Source organism: Grus americana, chromosome 1 (genome assembly GCF_028858705.1).
Source record: "Grus americana isolate bGruAme1 chromosome 1, bGruAme1.mat, whole genome shotgun sequence".
In the NCBI taxonomy this organism is placed as follows: Eukaryota; Metazoa; Chordata; class Aves; order Gruiformes; family Gruidae; genus Grus; species Grus americana.
This window is the reverse complement of record NC_072852.1, coordinates 153528138-153550592: the sequence shown is the minus strand read 5'-3', so window position 1 is coordinate 153550592 and position 22455 is coordinate 153528138. Positions and strand designations below refer to the sequence as shown.

Below are 22455 nucleotides of genomic sequence, written 5' to 3'. Positions count from 1 at the left end.
CATCTGGCATGTGCACACGCAGGGGGAAGAAAACCATATATTCAGCAAATGGAGCATACACGGTTTAGGTTTTGTTTTGTCTTGTTTTTCTTATTCTTCCAGTTTCCATTTAAAATTATGCAGAAGGGATAGCCGAGCAATTCACCCTCATGAAAAATGATCAAAACCCCCAGTTATGAAATTAAACATTACAGCAGAGCAGTGACACCAGGAAGGGACAAGAACACCCCTTCGACTGAAATACAGCTTCTTCTTTTCCTCCTTCTGTGTTTCATTTCACCTCCTGCTCAGATAAGGAACAGAATGACTTTAAAATGTTTGTGTTAACTCTTTTTACCTAGGATTTTTTCTGGTCTTTCAAATCATTAATATACTGTAAGACGTGTATTTTAAGGAAGTGGTACGTAACTAACCACACTCCTCCGAAGCACTACAACACTGCGAGCCACCCTGCAGTCCTCGAAACCTTTGCTATTTTCACTGTTACTATAAAAATGGATGTAAAAATACATCTGCGGAGTAGACGTAAAACCCCCACGTTTTTCAGTGAAAGCTAGCACCTATCGCATTGCCACCTTAATTCAAAGATAGTTTTGTAACAGAGTTGTATAATCAAAGCGGTTTTTTTCCCTGATAATTCATGCACTTCACTCCAGATTATCAGTGGAGTTGCCCATGGAAAAAGTACTACACAATGTATTGTATTACTTGATTCATTTTCTTTCAATTTTTACTTTAATTTTGTCTAATTACTGTATTGTGATCTAAGTCAGCAATCTTAAATTAACTATCAACTTAACTTTCGAAGAAACCCTACAAATGCATGATAATATTGAAATTTAAATTACTGTCGGTTATCGTGTAATGTCTATACCACGGAAAAGCAAACCTTCAGGTATTATAATTCCGTTTGCATGTTTTTCCTGTTTCATTTTTCAGAGTAGAATTCTCTGTCATTTCCAAACTATAAAAATACTATTAAAAAAACCTGTTTGGGGTAGGTTTTTCTGTGGGTGGGTTTGTTGTTGGTGGTGGTGTTGTGGGTTTTTTTTCCTAAATTGAACGATAGCTTTGATGAAAATGTGAAAAAAAATAGTTCTTGGTACTAAATTGTCAGCTACTCAGTCTTCTCTAGCAAAGCAACTTGTTGTTTTACAGATACAGATGCAGAGTGGTAAAACTGTTCTCTGATCCTGCTAAAATAATGACATTTCAATGCAATTTATACAGTATCTTTATATTGAGCTAGATTCTGGTCTCACATCTGTTCAAAATTCAATATATCCTTTGCTCAAGCCCTGATCCAAAGCTAAGTGATGTCACTGTAATGACTTCAAGTGGGCTGTGGATCAAGGCCTTTTACACCACTATGCCTTATGCCACTAGGCTGAGAAAGGCTATTTTTACTACATCTTCCTTTTCCTGTGAAATCAGATTAATTTGGAATGAATTAGAAATGCTTTAACAGAGATGCTCAGGGTTAGTTTTTATGATAATACTTTTCATTTAAAATATTTCTTACAAATACAATTTGATAGAAAAATAAAAATTTGCACTTTCCAGTATATTTCCTCTCATCTTTGATTTTTGGGTGAATCGCACTTTACTTTTACATGCATGTGTTCATTGCCTTATTTCTGGCACAGAGCATTGCAATTTTTATGTAAATAACAAGGGAAAAGAGAATCTATTGTAAAATACAATGTATGACAAATTCATTGAAACAAGCAAAATAATTTAAATAATGGTTATTCAATAAATGTCAGGAAAGCAATCCCACACCTTCGCTGATCGAGGCTGCTATGTAACTTGGAAGAAAGCGATCAAGGGAGACTTTTTATGCAGTAATACATGGAGTCTGTTCCAGTCGTTAAGCACATAATTAGAAATTCAGCAAGTCTTACCAAAGAGGGTCATAAACAACCACAATTAAAAACTCAAATCTCTCTCTGCTTTCTATGGCAACATGTACGGGGAAGAAAAAAGTGTTTGTTTTTTTTGGTGATGACTCAAATTAGCTCCAATTAAACTTAGCTTTAACTCTGAGAGCTGCAAAGCGAAGCAAGCAGAACTTTGCTGCTTACTGTTCGAGGCTGTTTTACTTACAAACCAGTAGAATTGCTTTTAAGCATCTCCAACAAAAGGCATAAAAGAGAAATCAAAGTAAAAGAAACAGTCAGAATGCTGCAAGTATAATGCAAAATCCTTATGTGTCGGTAAGCATTAACAGGTAACACAGCAAACTTGAATCTACCTATGGCTTTTCTTCACCCTGTATGCACTGAACAGGTGGAATTATAACAAAATCTTGTCATAAATGACCTTAGTTTTCAGTTTGCAAAGTTGCCATAAATATTATTAATTTGAATAATCAGAACCAATGTAGTTTGGTTAAATGATCTGTATCAGTAACATTTTAGTAGCGATCAGGCAGTGGCAGAATGACATTTCCGTATGTTGAAACTATCTCGTGCCACTCAGGTGAACTGAAATGGCAGAACAGACTTGCCTCATTAAACTGTATCTGGGAAGGCAGTATGTGGGGAAGGAAACCCTGTCATAATTAAGCATCCCATCTAGATTATCATATTAGTGTTAGGTCATTGTAAATGGTGGGTAAGTGAAGCAATGTTTCTTTTCAGTGGTAAGTGCTTTGAAAATTTTAAGGGATTTAAATGCTTGAAAATGTTTTCCAGCTCACCTACTTTCAACGTCAAGTTTGCCCCAAATTCCCTGTTTATTCCTCTAACTCTCCTGAAGTGGCCTTCAAAATGCATGGGCATGGATTTATTGTAAACTTCTCTGTTGCAGCTTCACTGTGGTCGTTCTGATCATTTCAGGACAAATGTGACAGTTTAAACTAATGACTGAACATCTATTGTGTTAGTGCTGTTTCCTGGTTATCTAGTTATTATTTATTTCCTGCTTGTTCTATTGTTTCTTGCCTTACGAAGACTCCTGTTCGCTCTGATAAAATTCCTTATAACATGGCTGCAACACCAAGGGTTGGGTAAAAGGGTTCCTCTGAACGATAACACAAAGAGCATATAAAGAATCCATCACAGCAGTCAGTAGTATAATGCAATTTATTTTCACTAGACATCCTCTTCACTACTGGATTAGTCACTTCAGTAATGAGCAAATGACCCATAACTCACAGGAGTGGGAACTTAATGTGCAGGTCTTGCCTTCACCAGTGCAGATGAACTGCAGCATGCTCACCATTATGCAATCACTTAATATTTATGGCTCCTTCCCATCTTTCTTGGGCATTCCATATGCAGCAGGAGTTTCAGGTGGGTGAAAAATGCAGGACCCAATGGGCAAAACATATACCAGGCTTTATAATTTTTATTGTTCCAGAAAACATTAATAAAAGATGCCTCTTGCATCTAGAGTCCACCAGGAACCCATAAGCAGACAATGAACTGGTTTTAAAAAGTGATCTTCGTACGTGCTAATACATTCAAAATGCTATTTTCTACCACTATACGCTAGGCATCTTTCGAATTTATTGTCCAGATCTCACTTTAGCATGACTTTAAGCTCAAAGAGAATTTATCAGGTCAGTCACGGTATGAATGCAGCTTGTCTCCCTGTGCTAGGAAAAGTCGACACTGTGAAATTCTGAGTTTGTCAGTAAAAGGAGAGTTTACAGTTTCAGTGGAATCCGAGCAGTTGTGAGATATTGCTTTAAAATGTATTTTTTTCTCTTTTCTTAATTTCACATATTGAAACACATTGTATGTGTTTACAGAGCCCAGAAGTTCGAGTCTATGATTATTAATTATTAATAACTTGGAGTTCAGAACAAAATTCAATCAAAAGTATAAAATATTCAAAATTTTGAAGTTGGTGGATCACCCTATGTGGCTAGGGAAGCAGAAATGGAAGCAGAAGTACATTCTGTACCTCATTTGGTAAAGAATGATGACAAGATTTCCATACCCAGAATTATTTTTAACATTTTAAAGTAAATTCTAGGACTAATTTTGTACACTTAATCCAGAAATAGTTTCCTAGAGACAAAATAAATTTTAGCTATGATGACAGGGCTGAAACTCTTCTGCTGAAATCCCCAAGATAAGTCTATCCCCAGCTTTGTACCTGGCAGATCACAGAAACTTTACCTGCCTGACTCCATAAAACCCATGGTAATTAGAAGGATTCTAAGCCTTTAGAAATATTCTAAGCCTTTACCCACTTACACAGAAGGCTAGAAAACCAAATTGCTTCTGTTTCTCAAATCCTAAATAAGACCCTGGACCAAATCCCACTGAAGTCAACCGTACTCTTTTCCATTGACTACCGTAGATCTGAAATCGGGATGTACCTGCAACTCTCGTTGTTCTGCATCAGCGATGGTTTTGTGCAAAACCTTGGATGAAGTATTGCCAACGCCTCTCAGGATAGAATTAGCTGAGCAGTAAAATGGAACTGGCCCGCTGCTGTCTTATGTATTACATTGTACTGATGTAGCAAGTACTGTAGATGTTAGGTCTATGAATGCCTCTGATCTTTCCTGAATTAATTCCCCTTTCTAATCAAAAGAACGTGGTTAAACTGGAGTATACTTTAGAAACACATTTTATTTGGAGAATTTTCAAGGATGAAAAATCCACCACAGCCTTCAGTAGATAATTTCAGTTGCCGTCACCATTAACCATTTAGGTTTTAGTCTGAATTTGTCTAGCTTGAACTTCCAGGTGCGGTGTATTCCTTTGACTGCTAGACTGAAGAGTCCTCTACAGCCATCCTTCTGCCCTGTATAGATACTTACGTGATCAAGTCACCCCTTAACCTAGGCTTTAATATGATTTATCTAGACTGAGTACCTCCTCTTTCTATTACATACACTGTCGATAATCCTTTCCATTCTTTTAATCATGGTACTTGCTCTCCTCTGAAATCTTCCCAACATCCTGTAGGCTTATAGCAAGGTGTTCTCAAGCAGCTATGCAAAATTAAGACTACTTTAAACCTGGAGTAGTGGCTTGTGTTAAGTTCTTGTTAGAATTATATTAGTCATAAAGGCACTAGAAATAAATAGCAACAGCTATGAAAAATAGGTGATGTATGTAGCTGGTACTTCAGGGTTAGAGCTTTAGGGATAGGGTCTTAATGGGAAAATAAAAAGTATTTGTGCCTTCAGCACTTACAGCCTCTTTGTTTAGGTTTCTAAATATAGGTGTAGGAGCCTGACAAGAGGTGCTGTTTCACAACCTAGAAAACTCTCCCTTTTATTTGCTTGTAAATGTGGTTTAACATCCTAAAATTTTCCATGTTGCTTTGGGTGAGGGCACCATTCTTCATCTTGCTCTTGGAAGGTTGCCTAATATTTGCATCTGCTGCAGGAACACGGTCTGAGGACTGATGGTGTGCAAAGCAGCGATCCCAGTAGAGTTTATAAAGCACTTTCCCTGGGGGCAAAAATAACACATTAAACTTTATCGTAATTGCCTTTTCTTTGGAAAATTATGTTGTTATAATTCATACTTGCTATAAGATCTTCAGTGCAATCACTTCATAAAAATGTTGATATGTCATGTGAAGAGGCTTAGGAAAATTATTTTATCTATTTCAGCCAGTAATTGGGAGTCAGTAGACTGGTCTGTGACACAGATATTTCATGCAATGAGCATTTGACATTTCTCACCCAACCACGCTAGTATTTCATGAAGTTGCTGTAACAAAAAAAGATCATGTCAAATTTGAAGGAGTGAAATATTCTACTTTTCTCTGCTTTGCTGAAATACGTCCTACCAGTAAAGCAAGCAATACCCCTGTAAAACTGTATGTCTGTTAACCCAACCAACCAACCAACCAGTTCAATATGTCATTTCAGCAAAAATGCTCAGTTGCTTAGTATTCCCATGATCGAGTTTTTCTTTTCTGCCAGGCTTTTTACTTCTGCTTCTGTTGGTTTTGTTCACGCTCTCAGTCTGTCACTGTTTCTTACACTCCTATTTTTCTCTCTCCTCTATTCCCTTCTGCCTTACCAAGTCCATGCGGGATGAGCAGAAACACAGACTCCTCTGAGCATCACGGTGTTCAAACATGGGGGTTTGTGTGCTAAATAGAGGTAAGCTAGAGAACGGCTGAGATCAGGGCTATATGGTTTGTTCAGAGAATTAAAAATAAGACTAGAGGGAGAAAGGAGGCAGGACTGAAAAATAAATCCTGACAAGAGGGACAACCCTCTCTGCTGTGCAACTCTACAGTCAGTTTCTGTGGGAGGACTATATACTTGTGCGGTTGCCCTAACCCCCGGTCCTGTCGGGGTAATTTCTCCCATTTTACAACTTCAACGCCGCACTAAAATTGTGACATGGTTTCCTAAGTCAGTTCAGTGCACAGCCATTTTGCCTTCCCTCATCCCCCCTCACTCCTGCAAGATGAGTCTAGGGTGCAGCGACAGCCACGAGTCAATCAAGGACGGTTCTGATTGTAAATGCCTGCAATGGTATAAATGACAGCGCCGAAGGAGATTATATTCAGAGCCACATACGTGCTGCAGAGGTCCCACCTCGAGATTAGCCTAAAATACCACCCAGATGTCTAGGTCCCTCCCAATTAGCGCAGCCAGGCAATCTTCCTGGCACTACAGAGGCAAAGACGTATTTTTAGCTCAGTGCTGTGCTCTCTCCCCTCAACTCTTGGAGCCCCGCTGAGCCAATGGAGTCCCAATCAGTGGGCTAGCTCTGATGCTGCCCCTTCACAAAATTGCCTGGAAAGCCAGTTCAGCAAAGGGATCTGTAATGAGCTCAGCAGCTTGGGGCTCTCAGTAAACTGCAGCGGTGAAGTGAGTTCATGGCTGAAATACCAGCCCTTTTATTCACCAGTAGCACATCAATTAGTAGTTCAACAGGCAAAGGAAAGATACAGTGAGTATTCATTTACTATTAGGCTGATCATAGTCTGCATTTGTACTAATTCTGGCAAGTTTTCCGCATTTTGGTACTCAAGGAGAGCTATTTTCTTAATTTTATTTCTCCATTCCCCACACTACAAAGAACCTGCCAGCTAAGTTCAGTTGCAATGTATAGAATCAAAATGTAAAATTAATAAATAAGAAGTTAAAACAATTCTTCTTACAGATTGAACAACTCATAAAGAAAGAGGGATGTCCTAGAATCCTGTAGGATTCACATATGATTCATGATATTGTTGTTATACTTACGATTCTGGTTTATTACTCTCAGAGAGCATTAAGCATTAATGATTTGCATTATACAGGAAGCACTTGTGAGTTAATCAGTGCCTCAAGTTCTTCAGTGGTTCCACTCTTTCTTCCTGTCTTACAAAGAGCTGATTTTATTACTTAATTAGTTCCTCTGGTCAAGGACTATGGACCCAAGTGTTGTCAAAGTTAGCAGAAAGAAACATCTGTCCACTCAGCCGGAGTTCTCTCCCATCAGCGGGAGAGACGGACAAACAGTTGATGGCAAACAGTATGCTCGCCAAATGATGGGCTGTTATTATTTTACAAACCAATTGGAACAGTTTAGGATTTTTTGTATTTTGTTGTTATTTATAAGTATGCGAGAAATACTTGCCGGGAACATATTTCAGCCAATTTCAGTCTATTGCGCGTTGGATCTGTGCCTTCACTATTCATTGCTTGTCACTCTCCCAGAGTAACTAGTTCCTCAAGTCACACAGGGTTGTTTCTTGTCCGTTACTGGGTGAGTGGATCTAATAAATTGGGGGTGGGGGTGGTGGAATTATGAATTAATTTCTGCTTTCTCACTGGGAAATAGAATCCCCTTTTCTTCATAGGCGAGCACAAGCCTACCCAGATCAGGCTTGGTGTGTGATAGCAGAATTCAAGATTCCTGGTCCTTTGATTCCCTCAGAAAAAGAGAAGATTTTTTTGAAAGTCAGCAGTTACAACAAATATTTCAGATTTGAAGTTTTTTTCTGCTGTGCTGTTCTTATGACTTTATGAAGCCACAAGCTTATGACAAATTTAATACCAAATTGTCATCTTGCAAAAAAGTCTTATTTTAAAATATTTCTTTGCTCCATTCTCAGGTAGAAAAAGAACAGAACAGTTCAGAACTTTCTACTATCTCTTTTTTTTTTTTTAATATACCTGCATAATCACTGCATTTTCTGTTATCTTAAAATGTATTCTGCAGATCAACTTCAGTTCTCCCAACTTCTGCCATAGGACAGAATGCTGACACCTTTTTCTACTATACATGCCCCCCATCCTCCCCAGCAGTCTCCATTGCAGCCCATCAGTCAGTTTTACTGGGCTATACGAGCACCTCTGTGTCTCTGCCATGTGCTGGGGCTCCCTAGAAATGCACCTTGGTCTCTCTGCCTCATTCACCTTTTAATGGCTCAGATTTTCAACAAACACTGCTGTGTTTCTTCTCATAGTCCCACTTGTCTATGTTTTCTGAGACTGAAATAGTCCTTTCCAAGAAGGCAATATTATGTTCCATACTGTGATGTTTTCTTTTAATTTATTACATGCCTATTACACTGATAGTTATGTATTTTGTGTTTTCTGTCTGTTGCCTATGAAATCAAAGCTTTTCTCTCCGTGTCTTCAAGGACCCGCATGGCTCAGGTCCCGCCTTTTTCCTAAATTCCTTGCTAAATGCTGGTCAGAATGATCGTCACGCAAGGGTTTTTCATCAAAATACATTCTTCTTTTGTGAAGATGGCTGAGTTATTGCCAGTAAGAACAAAAATGAATGTTATAACCTTGGAAACTGTCACAATATGAAACTGTTTCCAATGGCCGTGTCTGCTTCCACCTGTGGTCCCTGTTGTCTCTTTCCTTCTCTGGTCCCCAACAGACGTCAGATCCAATATCCATTTTATCTTCCTTCTTCGTAAATAGCTATACTCAGTCTCCCAGACCAGCCTTTATAGCAGAAATATTATTTCCCAGATGCTCTAAGGACTTCACTCTGTGTTTTTTCCTTTCTCCATTTTAAGAGGAACAAGTAAGGAGGAACAGCTGACAAAGCAGTCAATATCTCATTGATAGGACTCATCATATGGATTTCTTATTAGATCCACGGCCCCAGTGCTCCTTTTCCCCTCCTATTCCTTTTCCTGTCACCTTTGATTTCTCAACATGTTGCTTGTTTCCCACCAGATTCAGACTTTATGCTGTTCTGGGGAAGGAGCACATTGTATCTGTCTTTGGACTTCTACTGGCACATCTTTCACATTTTTGAGTCATTAAAATATTAATAAATGTTATAAATTATGCAATATAAAGTATAAGAATATAAGCACACAACAATGGCATCTACTAATGCAAGTAATTGCATGCGACACATATATATGTAAGTCCTCCTTCTGAATGGCATGACCAAATCTTTGCTCCTCAGGCCTCTTAGGAGGGGTTCCTTGGGAACTCATGGTTACATAAACGGTGCCTACACAGTTTTGTCAGTTTTGCATAAATGCAGAGCTACCAAGGCTTTGCTTGGCAGGATCTTTGCTCCATGGTGCTGTTCCTCACTTCACTCCCTCCCAAACTAAGCCCCTATATTAATATACTCACAAAGTGGGTTATATTGGGTCTAGTCTCCAGTTTATGGACAGGCAATAGGAAAAACTGTACAGAATCCCAGGCCAGGGAAGGAAGAAGATGTTGAGGTGACCACAGCAAAATTCATCCTATTTTGGAAGGACCTGTGCCTTGCGTCCTCAGAAGCCTGATGCGGGCTGCACTGTTGAGGTTGCCACAAACATTTGCCGCCCATTGTGGGTCCCTCTACTTTTTCTGAGCTGGGAAAGACACAGGGAGGTCCCTGCAATAGCGTCCCCATCACAGTTCCAGCTGAGACCACGACGAGCAACTCCACAAGGATTGTCTTCTGCTGTGGTATTGACAAGTGAACAAGAAGAAGCAACAAACGCAGAAGGCCACAGGGACAGGGACATGGTTCTCTTGTGGGTACCATCGGCACAGCTTTCCCTTTCTCTGCTGCCTAGAAATGAAGGCAATAGGTGACCTTGGCTGAGGGAGACAGCAGTCAGAGAGAGAAGTTTCTTTAATTAGTCAGGAGACTTCATGATCTATCGTGCTTTTACAGGATGCTAGTGGAGACAAATTCAACGCAACTGGGGGAAAAGTGGTTATGTGTAGAAGACACCTGTTATGTGTCTTTTTCTGAGAGAGCAAGAATAATGGCTGTTCCCTCTGTGGAGATGGGATAAGGAGAGATTTCAGGTCACAGTCCTCAAAACGAGGGCATGCAGAGAAACAACAGGACATGGGCTACTAATAGCAACATATCAGAATCATAGAATCACAGAATGGTTTGGGTTGGAAGGGACCTCAAAGATCATCTAGTTCCAACCCCCCTGCCATGGGCAGGGACACCCTCCACTAGACCAGGTTGCCCAAAGCCCCATCCAATCTGGCTTTCAACACTTCCAGGGAGGGGGCATCCACAGCTTCTCTGGGCAGCCTGTTCCAGTGCCTCACCACCCTCACAGTAAAGAATTTTTTCTTTATATCTAATATAAATCTACCCTCTTTCATTTTAAAACCATTCCCCCTTGTCCTATCACTACATGCCCTTGTAAACAGTCCCTCTCCAGATTTCTTGTAGGCCCCCTTTGTCCCAGAAAGAAAATCTACAAGTAATGGCCTTCATTAAAATGTAAAGTTGTGGTTCTTTTAATGGTGATAAACCCATATCAATAAGTCAAAGGAGTGCAGTGATGAAGATCCTTTGCAGACCCCTCAAGAACTGAAGTGTCGGTGCTAGCCTGACACCAAAAATGGTGCAGGGGTCCAACCTAAGCCTGGCAGTCAGCTCCCTGCAACTGTCTTCCTCAGAGGCTGCAATTGATATTCAAAAGTTGCATTCAGACACAAGCTGGTGAGCATCCAGCAGATTCTGGAAGGCAGATGAAGCATGGCTTCATTTTCTAGTTTATTCATAATTTTAGAGGAGGCTTTAAATAGCATATGATATGAGAGAAGAAAACTTGATGCTATTCCTCAGTTTTCTGTTGTTTAAAGAGGAATGGGGTACTTCTTTGGCCCAGCGGACTAGGTCTTCCTGTGAAACTGCTTCTGGGAAAAACTGAGAGGATAAGTCGTCTTGCCCCGTGAGATATACTGCATCCATGAGCCTGAACTGAATTATATGCAGGAAAAACAAAGAGTGTTTTGCTTTCCTGAGTGTTTGTGAAAAGTCAGCAGAAAAGAAGAGTTTAGATTTAAAATTAATCTAAATATTTAAAATCTGAGTTTAGATAAAAATTCAATTTCTGCTTTCCTCAGCTGTTGCTCCTGGAGTCTTCCCATTATGTTTTCGATTTCTGCTCAGCAGCCTCATTTTCAGAGTTGCATAACTTTAAAGTTTCAAGGAAATGTATTAGCCAGCAGCCTTATGTTAGCAACTGTATTTTCTCTGGTATGTTGTCTTGGAAATATGACTAGGTCTAATAATCTCCTGTATTACAGCTTGTGAAACTCCATTAACATCCAAAGGTCTGCACAGGTGGAAAATCTGACTTGTGGTTAAGAGATTTTTATATTCTTTCTAGGCCTTTATAGGGTCTTTGGCATTATTGTACATGAGTAGCATAGCACAATAACAGTAGGAGCTACATATTTAGGAAAACTTCCTAGCAGCATTGTAAAACATGTTTAAAATTGTCAACACTTTTGAAATTACGATAGCACTTACTTTGACCTTGATACAGAGTGCATTTATCTTCCCTTCTGTGTGTGTATAAACTTGTCAACACCTTATCTGGAATAGAAAAAACTGCAATGTATCTTTTTTATTTCATAAATAGGAAACCTCTCTATACAGTAATGAAAATGGGAAACAGTATAATGCTAATACAAATGGTATCATAAAATCCCACTTCAAGAAGATTTCACTGAAAAATAAAAAGTAAATCTGTCTTAAATATATTAGGTTAACAGAAGTAAAAAATACTTGACATCGGATTGTTATATATTAAGATAAGCAGCTACTACCTCATTTGGACATAGCCAGTGGTTTTTTACTCAGTAGAGATCTGTTGCCAGCTTTTAGAACATATATTACAATGGCAACTGTTCTGTAATGACATCAGAAATACAGTGTGAATATAGCACAAGTACTGGTACAAATGCAATACCTGATGAAGTTCTTGAAGCCACTGAGTAACTGCAAGGAATATCTTTGTTTTCGACTGAGAGACAGTTGGCATTAAAACAACTGTTCGCAGCATTGCTCTCTAGTGACTGTCACCTAATGCTTTAGACAACATCCTGGGGTGTTCAAGGCTGTTTTTTCTCTACTCTTCAGTAACTGTCCAAAACACTGAGTGCCTCACTTTTCAGCCTGAGTTTGTTAGGTACCCATGGTTAGCTTTCAAACACTTTCAGAAACCCTGAGTCTGGAAATTTTGGTGACTAATCTCTTGCCTGAGATACTTTATGATGTAATGCATTCAAAGGGATCTAAATGCTACCTAAGTCAAGGAAGAGGAATCTTCTCTCTCTCTCTCAGAAATAAACAAAAACTTTTTTGCCAGGACGGCCTGCCTCTCGATGAGAGCCTAAGCACAAGATGAAGTCCTTCACCTTCTTGCTTTGCCCTCTTGCTGGGAACCATGTAGTGGTACTCCTCTTCCAGTGTCAGGAAGATGGATGAAGAAGGTGCCCACTGAGGTGACCCAAGAATGTAATATTAGGGGAGTACCTTGAGATGTGGGTACTATAGTTTCAAACCTTGTCAGGGTCTCCTGGTCCCTGTGGGGAGCACTGCAGAAAAGGGAGAGAGCGCTTTTGCCTGTGCTTCAGACTGAATGTTGTTTAGAATTATGTCGTTTCATTTTTTGTTTGTGTGATGTGAGCCAAAGGAGGCCTCATCATCATCTCTTGGATACCACTCCTCCAGAATCTACTGGGCACTCTTGAACTGAGCAGACCAAGGTGGTTCATGTGCAGTGCGGAGCTGGGCCTTGCTGCCTGCAGAAGCATCGAGGAACTCAGTCGGACCTCTGCTTCTGCGGCAGCTCCGGGCAGCTCCCTTTGCAGCATGTAGTCTTTGGAAGTCAGCTCTCTTCCCCACGCTGAATTCCCAGGGATCTCACACCCCACCTAACTGGGTGGGTTCATGTCTCTGTTTTCAATGCCGGGAGCCTGCAATCTCAGTGCTCCGCAGTAGGAGCCTGCCCCTTGCATACCCACGGGACAATGTGTGAGTTTTCTTCTTTGGTGATGTTTCTGTTCTTCTTCTTACAGATGTGTTTATTTTCAAGTAGAAAAATAGCATAAAATAAAATGCACGAATACAGAGACTATGTTTTATGATACATGTACACCTTCTGTGCACTGGGGAGACACTTCAGGGCCGTTGCATGATGTGGGGCTGGCTGGTGTCCCCGCTGCCCTGGAATAATGCTGCCCCAAATAATCCAGGTGTCTGCCAGGCCCCCTGGGGCTCTGAGACATCACTTTTCACAGAATTTTGTGGGCTTCCAGTGCAAATTGACCGAAATAATGAGGTGCTGAGTCAGAGCCTGCTGGAGAGGAGTTCCCTAGCGTGATGCTGACAGTGTGTGCTGGGTGACATGGGAGAAGGCATGATGGCATGTGGATGACAGGTAATGCAAGGACCTCTGGGAGAGTTTTGCAGGATGATTCGAGGCAGAACGAGCCACAGTTGGTGCATCTCACAGTCAAGTAGTTTATTCGCTGTCTATCCTTCAGCAAGCTGCCCCATCAACTGTGCTCAGATTTCCTTCCACAGGAAAACAAGTGACTTTACTGGAGAAGAGATTTGGATGTGAACTAGGGTGACCATGTTTGGGAGTAAAATTAGACTACTAGTGTGGACACAGCCTTTGTTGCAGAGTTAAATGCAGCTTTTACACTCTTGATATCCCTCCCATCTATCCTAACAAGCTGTCACCTCAGTTTGATGGTACTTTCAACCCAGGCTGACAATCCTGCCACAGTGTTTGGGTAGCAGCACCAGCAGTCACTTTCTCCTTCAGCTGATGCTCAGCCTTTTTGCAGTTAGAGAAGATGACAAGGAGTACCACCCCCTGGACACTGATGTTCTCTAACACTTCATCACAATTATCCCCTGTGCTACAGAAATCCAACGTGTTCTCCCAGAATTCCATGGAAAAGAGTCACGGTCAAATTTACCAGAATTGAATGTGGTGAGGGATGTCAAAGACAAGAAGAAGGGCTTCTATAAGTACATAGGTGACAAAAGGAAGGCTAAGGAAAATGTGGGCTCACCGCTGAAGGAGGTAGGGGACCTGGTTACGCAGGACATGAGGTACTGCATGTCTTCTCTGCCGCAGTCCAGCGTTCAGGAATCACAGGTCCCAGAGACCAGGGGAAAGGTTGGAGCAATAAAGTTGTAACTTTGGTGGAAGAGGATCAGGTCACAGAGTACTTAAACAAACTGGATGTACATAAGTCAATGGCCCCTGACGGGATGCACCCACAAGTGCAGAGGGAGGTGGCAGCTGTCATTGTGAGGTCACTCTCAATGATCTTTGAGATCTTTGGGAGAAGTGCCCAAAGACTGGAGAAAAGCAAATATCACTCTGATCTTCAAGAAAGGCAAGAAGGAGGACCTAGAGAACTACTGACTGGTCAACCTCACCTTGATCCCTTGGAAGGTGATGGAACAATCCTGGAAAACATTTCCAGGCACTTGAAGGACAAGAAAATCATCAGGAGTAGTCAGTATGGCTTCACCAAAGGGAAATCATACTTGACCAACCTGATAACCTTCTATGGTGAAATGGCAGGCCTGGTAGATGAGGGGAGAGCAGTGTATATTGTCTACCTTGACTTCAGTAAGGCTTTTGACACTGTTTCCCATAAAATCCACATAGAGAAGCTGCTGAATTATGGGCTGGATGAGTAGACAGTGAGGTGGATTGAAAGCTAGCTGAATGGCTGGTCCCAGAGATTGGTGGTCAGTCTCATGAGGCCTAGTTGGAGGCCAGTAACTAGTGGTATACCCCGGGGATCCAATCCTGTTTAACCTCTTCATTAATGATCTGGATGAAGGTGCAGAGGGCACCCTCAGCAAATTTACAGATGGCATGAAACTGGGAAGAGTGCCTGATATGCCAGAGGGTTGTGCTGTTATGCCAGAAGGTCATCCTTGTCATCCAGAGGGACTTTGACAGGCTGGAGAAATGGGCTGACAGAAACCTCATGAAGTTCAATAAGGGAAAGTGCAAAGTCCTGCACCTGGGGAAGAACAACCCCAAACACCAGAACATGCTGGGGGCTGCCCAGCTGGAAAGCAGCTCTGCAGACCTGGGGGTCTTGGTGGACACTTGAGCCAGCAATGTATCCTTGTCACAAAGAAAGTTAATGATATCTTGGGCTGCATTAGACAAAGTATTGCCAGCAGGTCGAGGGAGGTGATCATTCCCCTCCACTCAGCACTGGTGAGGTCACAAGGAGTGTACTGTGTCCAGTTCTGGGCTCCCCAGTACAAAAGAGACATGGACATACTGAAGGAACTCTGATAAAGGAGCATGAAGATAATTAAGGGCCTTGGAGCACCTCCCATATGAGGACAGACTGAGAAAGCTGGGACTATCCCACCTGGAGAAGAGAAGGCTCATGGAGGGATCTTATCAATTACTATAAATACCTGAAAGGAGGGTGCAAAGAAGACAGAGCCAGGCTCTTTTCAGTGGTGCCCAGTGACAGGATGAGAGGCAATGGGCACAACCTGAAACACAGGAGGCTCCTTGTAGATGTAAGAAAAGACATTACTGTGAGGATGGTCAAGCACTGGCGCAGGTTGCCCAGGGAGGTTGGGGAGTCTCCATCCTTGGAGATCTGGGACCTCTAGGTGTCCCTGCTTGTGCAGGAGGGTTAGACCGGATGACATCCAGAGGTCCCTTACAACCTCAACCATTCTGTGAAGTTTATGCAGCTAAAAGAACCACTTTCCTCCAGGAGTCCTAGTGGTATGAGGAGCCCCAAGCCAATGAAGATGACATGCCACTAGTACACCTGTTCAGCACAGTTATGGACACGCTGGGTCGGCTAGCCAGCTACACTGGCCTGGCAAAAAGAAGCTCTAAGAGAGCCATGGACCATCAAGTGAGGGCAAATCTCACAGCCAAGGCAGGTTGATGTTTGTCACAACAATGACAAAGAGCAGTGTTTTTGAGGACTATTAGCCCGAGTTAATGTTTACAGTAACATGCTTTTTCATAAAGAATGGGGTCAAATTAGGAGCATGGGCTACTGTATTTTCTTTCATCAGCAGTTGGGGATCACAACACGCTCTTACCATGTAAATGAGGAGTGAAATAACAGATCCTTTTACACTGTTTTTTGAGCAGACAGGATTACAGCACAGATTGTGTTGTGAAACAAAGAATAGCTCCACAGGAGCCATGACTCTTCCCATGAATCATTCTGTCCCTCCTCTCCCCTTCCTATATGCCCTTTCTTTTTGTAATTTTTCTTAAAGGTAAATATCTTCTAGATGGGAATGCCATACTAACTGAATGGCTGGACTTAAAATGGCTAAAGTTGGCTGTTTACTAGCTACAATTTTATTTAATAAGTAGTGACTGATAATGGTTATTTGCCTTCCTACTCAGAGACAGCAAATACACTTTAAACATAAACATATGCATTGTCAAAATTATAAACATACCCTTCCTTTAAAGTGCCAAATAGAAATAAAAGTCATAATACACTTCCAATATCAGGAGAGAAATTGGGGTGGAGGGCCTGGAGAGATGAGGTATATGTTTTTCTGCGTAATGTTATGTTAACGACAGCTATGAGTGAAGAGAAATTACATATGGAGCCATGCTGACATTTACAGGAACTGTTGTGGAGAACTTTAAAAATATAACAGAGAAAAGAAAATATTTGGGATTAAAAGATTGCATCACATTTAGAAATCAAAGGAAACAAGTGTTGCAGTTCATGATAATACACATGGAGAAAGGATTACAGACTGCTTGAAGCGCATTAACGGACATTGTTTCTCTGGAACTTTCAATACGCTATTCCTCAAATACTCCCTGGTGTTGTTTCAAAGTGAGTGCTTCTTGTTGTGCATTCGAGGTACTCTGTTTTCCCAAGGGCTGGTTTTGCTCCCTGGAGCAAAGCAGGAGCAGTCATAAGTCTGCAGAGACTTGCATTGACTGGAGTAGCCTCTTTGGTCTGAGCCTAACATTCAGTGATTTACAACATAAAGTAATGACAAAATCTAATTTTTCCTGACCCTCTATCCTGGGAACAGGGACACAGCAGCCAGATCAGCAGTATAACACAGAAAGATAATGTTAAGCAAGAAAAATGCTATCTAGCTGCTGAAGTCTGCTCTGTCTCTCCTGCAATGCTCAGTGTCTGGCCACGATCTGGCCTGGAGTATATTCACTTGCAGTAAGACTGACAGATATTATGTGTCACATATCACTTCACAGTAATTTCCTGGATTCAGCAATTATTTCACTAATGTTTTGTTTCAAGTCTTCAAAAGTGTCTAAGTGTCCAAATTTGATTTTTCATGCATATAAGTAGTCTTAAGAAGCTGTGGCACTTTTGTACAAAAGATGATGCTTCAGGAGCTCACTGCAGGATGAATATCTGCTATAAATATTATTTCTGTGTTTGTGCTCATTAGAATGTGAAAAGGTAACATTTGAATGCACACATGTATTCCAGGTTTTTTCTGGGAAACTATTTTTCCGGGAAACTATTTTTCCAAGTTATTCTTGCTGACTTACTGAGATGCTGTTGACTTACGAATCAGCAACAAACAAGTGCAAATTGCTATGACAAAGGAAAAGGACAAAGGGAAAGAAGGAAGGAGAGGTGAGGAGAAGAAAAGGAGAAGGAGAAGAAAAAAGAAGAAGAAGAAATCTAACACATAGAGGAGTGAATATGAGCCTTAAACCAGCCTAAGGACTGGTCACAGGAAAAAACACAAAGTAGGTATGGCTTTATGTAGGAGATACAGTCACAAACAAGACACTCAACTCATTAAAAGACATTTCTAAGTGCTTATGCTTCAAAAGTACCATCTCCAAAGGAAAACAAGATTTTCCTTTAAGTACATAGCACATCTAGGCTGATCAATTTGTTAATGCGAATGTTTGAGAGAAGAGAGATTACAGCAGTATAGATTCTGACATGTAAATTAAAGTAGTTGGGTTAGACTAAAAGAATATTGTAAAACTCCACGTGTGCCCGACTTTGTAGACAAAATCTGTATGATTCGGGGGGGGGAGGGGGGGCACTTTGTGATCATATAAAGGAGTGCGAGGGTGCGAGCACACCCGGGTTAGAATGAGGTTTTTTTACTGGTTTTGTGAATACAGATTTAACTGTACGCACAGCCCCAGGAACCTCATGTTCCTGGGCAGATTGGGAACAGAAGCTTCACTGTTATAGAAGTTTTAACTGTTTCACTAAGAAATTCCACTGAGGGCTTTTGGACAGGAAAATTGCAGGATTTAGCCCAAATGTGATGAATCTTTGGGTCCCTGGTTAATTATGATCTGCTTTGTTACAGTAGCAGAAATAGTGCTAGACAAAAAGAGACAGTTCTTGCTGTGAAGAGTATGTACTCTTACTATTATTTTATTTGTATTCTTCCTCCTTGAAATTAGCCACTGCTTATAAAGTATCCACAATAAATCCAAACCAGTGGGATGGAGACAGAGATTGACTAAGTGAAACCTGCCCTAAGTGTGCACCCAAGAGATCAACAGAAATCAATTTGTCTTGCAGAGGTAGGTGGTTATACATAAAAGCTGAGAAAAATCACGCTGGAAGCCACGGGAACACTTTCAAGTGGGAAAATTGGGGGTTGCCTACATATGCCCTTGCTACCAAAGAGTGTGTGTATGTGTGTGCGCGTGTGAGTCACGGAGAGAGATACCGAGAGACAGAGAGTGGAAGAGAGAATGAGATAAAGGGGGGAAAAGAAAAAGGGAAGAAAAAAGAAGTCACTAGAGACACACAGATGCAAAAGCACAATGGTTGTATTAAATTATTTTGAGCTTTTCGTACAACTTACATAATTCTCAAGTAGAAGAAAATAAAGCCATAATTTATGCACAGTTCTCCCTAGCAAGTAAAAAAAAATAAAGAAGTTATTTTTACAACCCCCTATATTGATTGTATTTTTAGAACACTTTCTAAAATAAGTGGAGAATTCAATCCTACTCTCTGAGGCATGTCAATTTGTGCCCACATAGTGGATGGAAAGATTGAACCCTAAGTGCAGATCATGACATTCTGCTGTGATAAAAGCTGTTTCTGTTTGCTTTAACACTCATGCATAGTGGTAAATGCCACCTGTGACACATTGGGATAAGTATAACTATATTGCATCCAGTGATTGCAATACACTGAAAGTTGTTTCTGAAAGTTACCCGACTCTCTCTACTTAGATAACTTAATTTTCTTCAAGTGTTTTAAGACAGGAAAAGGCAGTCAAGCTATAGATACAAATAAATTTCACTTGCCAGGAGGGTGGGGTTTTTTTTCAGAACATGATACCAATTAACACCAAATAATACATGTCTTAACAGAAAATCAGTCTGTGATCTGCTTAGGCATGGGCTTGTTTCTAACCCTGTTCAGGAAAAGCCTTGAACTCTTGCTTAGATCCTTCTCAATCGTGCCTGTAGGCATTGCTTAATCAGCGTTGTGGTAAATATCCATTTTCCCAACCACTGCCTGCCATATGTTTTTATGCATGTAAGGATATGTATATATTAATGATCAAGATCTGGGCAGAAAAGTGTCCCTCAGCCTACTGTTTTCATTGCCTTCCAGATACTGGCCTCTTCTTGTACCGTCAAATGAACTTGTTGCTATTATTATTTAAGTCATTGTGACCGTGAAGGCAGAACCAGAAAGTGCCAGAACCATCTGAATCAGTGAAAATCTGTTGCTCAAAAACCTGAACATGTCTGACAATATTATCTTCCCAGAGATAAGGGCTATAAGGCTGCTATGCTGCCAGCGGCCTATTTCTTTTTGTATGGTGTGGAATCTCAGAGAGGGCAGCAGGGTGGCAGATTGCCGCCCCATGAAAACTTGTGCAACTTTTCCAACTGTCTCTTCATCCTCCAGGTGCCCCCTGCGTCAGAAAGCTGTTCACTACCGCAGACCTCCCAAGGAAGCCTGCGTACATGGTTTTGATTGACCTTGGTGGCTACTATAACTATTATTTGTTAATCAGCTTTTTGGGGAACCAGCTGTCCTATTTGCCTGGGAACTCACACGCCGAGGTTCTGGTCCACGCATGCAGCTCCTGGACACGGTGCCAGCCCATGTATTATGAATTCCATGGCAGGAACAAATTCTCTTCTTCTCTAGCTGTGCTGGCTGTCCGGGTCCTTGTCTGCCATAAGGATGAAGAACTGTCAGGTTCCAACTCAAAAATCCTTCCTGCTCCCTCCTCTGTGCTGCAACCCACGCTGGCCTAGTTTTGAAGCATGCTCGATAATGTACGTGAGCAGCTAAAATTTCCTTCTCGTGTAAGACAATGTGCCCTTTCTAACATTAATTTCTAGAGGACCCCAAGCTCTTTAGCAATTTAATAAATCCAGGTAGGCACAAAAAATAGTGAGTGTTGACAGGGTCTCTGATAATAATAAATAAGTGAAAAAGGCTGTTTCTTAAAATTTTGCTGAGAAACTATTTTTGTCCTTGGGCAACATTTTGTTACTGTGCTTGCATAGCTCGGTGTGTTTCCTACTGAGCTGGCTGTATAGTTCTGTAGAGATAACAATACATATGCACGCACGCATTATCTATATATCTCTTGTTTGCTAAACCTGAAGTAATTTATGTAATTATACACATAATGTATTTTATCTAAATACACAAAGAAGATTTTTTCTTAAATGCCACTTAGGATCTAGATTTAACTTAAACCACTACTTAGTCTATCTTCCTTAATAGGATACTAAAAAGGAATTTTATGACAACATTATCAGTAGCATTTTGCCGATAATTAGAATAACAATAATAATACTGAGATATTTTTTCAGTAATAATGGTGTTATTAATGAGATTTTTATGAAAGACAGACTTCTTTAGTATAATTATGAAAATTGATCTTTTGCATTTTACTTATTCACTGAAATCAGATAAGTGGCTTAACTACATGTATTATTTCTAATAAATATTCAAAAGAATGCATTTAAACAAGGCACCTCATTCTATTCTTGCTCATATTCCTTGCATTTAAATAAAAGTGTAATTGCTCTGCTTTTTTAAACTGCTAGTTTGGATTAGCTGTCTAACCTGTACAGTGTAGCTGTTTGCTGTTTGCATTTTTAATAGCTTTATTACCATTTGGTGAAGCCTTAATTTCTCACTCCCTTGAAGAGTCCTGCCTTTAAGTCAGCTCTACAATTTAACCAGCAATAATCTGTCAAGATAAGATAAAGACCTACACCAGATGAAATGCAGTATTTTTGTGTAGCATTCTGTCATTGTTAAAGGAAAGATCTGAGTATGTCAAAATGTAACACCTGAAAGTTTAATAAACTTTGTAGCATAATTTTACAGTTCACATTTTAAAATAAATTGTTCTAGAATACATTAGCTTGTTCACTAGTGAAATCAGTTAAATATCTATATAAATATGTTTGGGTGAAGGGAGCCAGCAGTTTTCAACAAGGATAAAAGTTCTTTCAGTTTTCAAGTCTCAGATTAAGTCACTTCTAAAAATCCTTGTTTCAATTCAGTTCTATTAACTCTGCAGTTTCCTCGTAACTCCTTCATAATATTTGGCCATAACATCACTGCTGAGGTTCATCAAATATTGCAAACATTCTTTTTTTTTTTTTTTTTAGAGTTGTTAATACTGAGGTAATTGAAGTGAAGCGTGCTTAACTCCTCACTTTCGGGACTCAGGCTGCTCTTCGAGTAGTCCTCTTTCTTTTCACATTCCTGTTTCACTTATTCGTGCAGTATTACATATTTTTTTTTTTTTAAGAAATCTATGAAGATGAGGTCCTAAACCCCTGTTAGGGTAAAATAGTAACTGAACTGTGTTGGGTATATATAAACCAGTATATTTATAGGAAAGAAGAACAAAGAATCAGTTTCTCAGTCCTGTCTTAGCAGAACCTGCTATTCCACATACAAATGGACATGAATGTCTTTCATCTAACCAGACATACTCAATGCAAATGGCAGTAGTGAAGGCTCTGTGAGCTACTCCTGAGTCCATGAGAGTAGATACAGGCTCAGATACGTGGTCTGGAAGGGAGGACCAGAGCACATGGAGTGTGCATGGGAGTGTTTGGGCAGCCTTGTGCCCAAATCCTGCACCCCACTATGCCCTCTGGGCGGCTTGGGCTGTGCTGTGATCTTTCTCTGCACGGCCCAGGAAGGAAGCAAGTTTTAGGATTTCACACCCAAGATTTTAGTTGGGTTGTTTTTTTTTTTTTTTTTTGAATGACTGAGCTCCTATGAATACTATT

At 40.5% G+C, this 22455-nt stretch overlaps 1 long non-coding RNA gene across 4 annotated transcripts in view; it reads left to right on the top strand.

Moving 5' to 3' along the window:
* Window positions 1-21334, top strand: part of LOC129199675 (uncharacterized) — a 427470-nt gene extending 406136 nt beyond the window's left edge. For 3 of the 4 annotated variants that reach the window (XR_008574710.1, XR_008574711.1, XR_008574709.1), the window contains exons 3-4: window positions 18616-18738; window positions 20090-21334. This is a non-coding gene — a long non-coding RNA (uncharacterized LOC129199675). Of the gene's footprint in view, window positions 1-18615; window positions 18739-19789 lie in introns of all 4 variants that reach the window. The other variant, XR_008574713.1, reaches the window with a different exon arrangement.
* Window positions 21335-22455: the final 1121 nt, after the last annotated feature.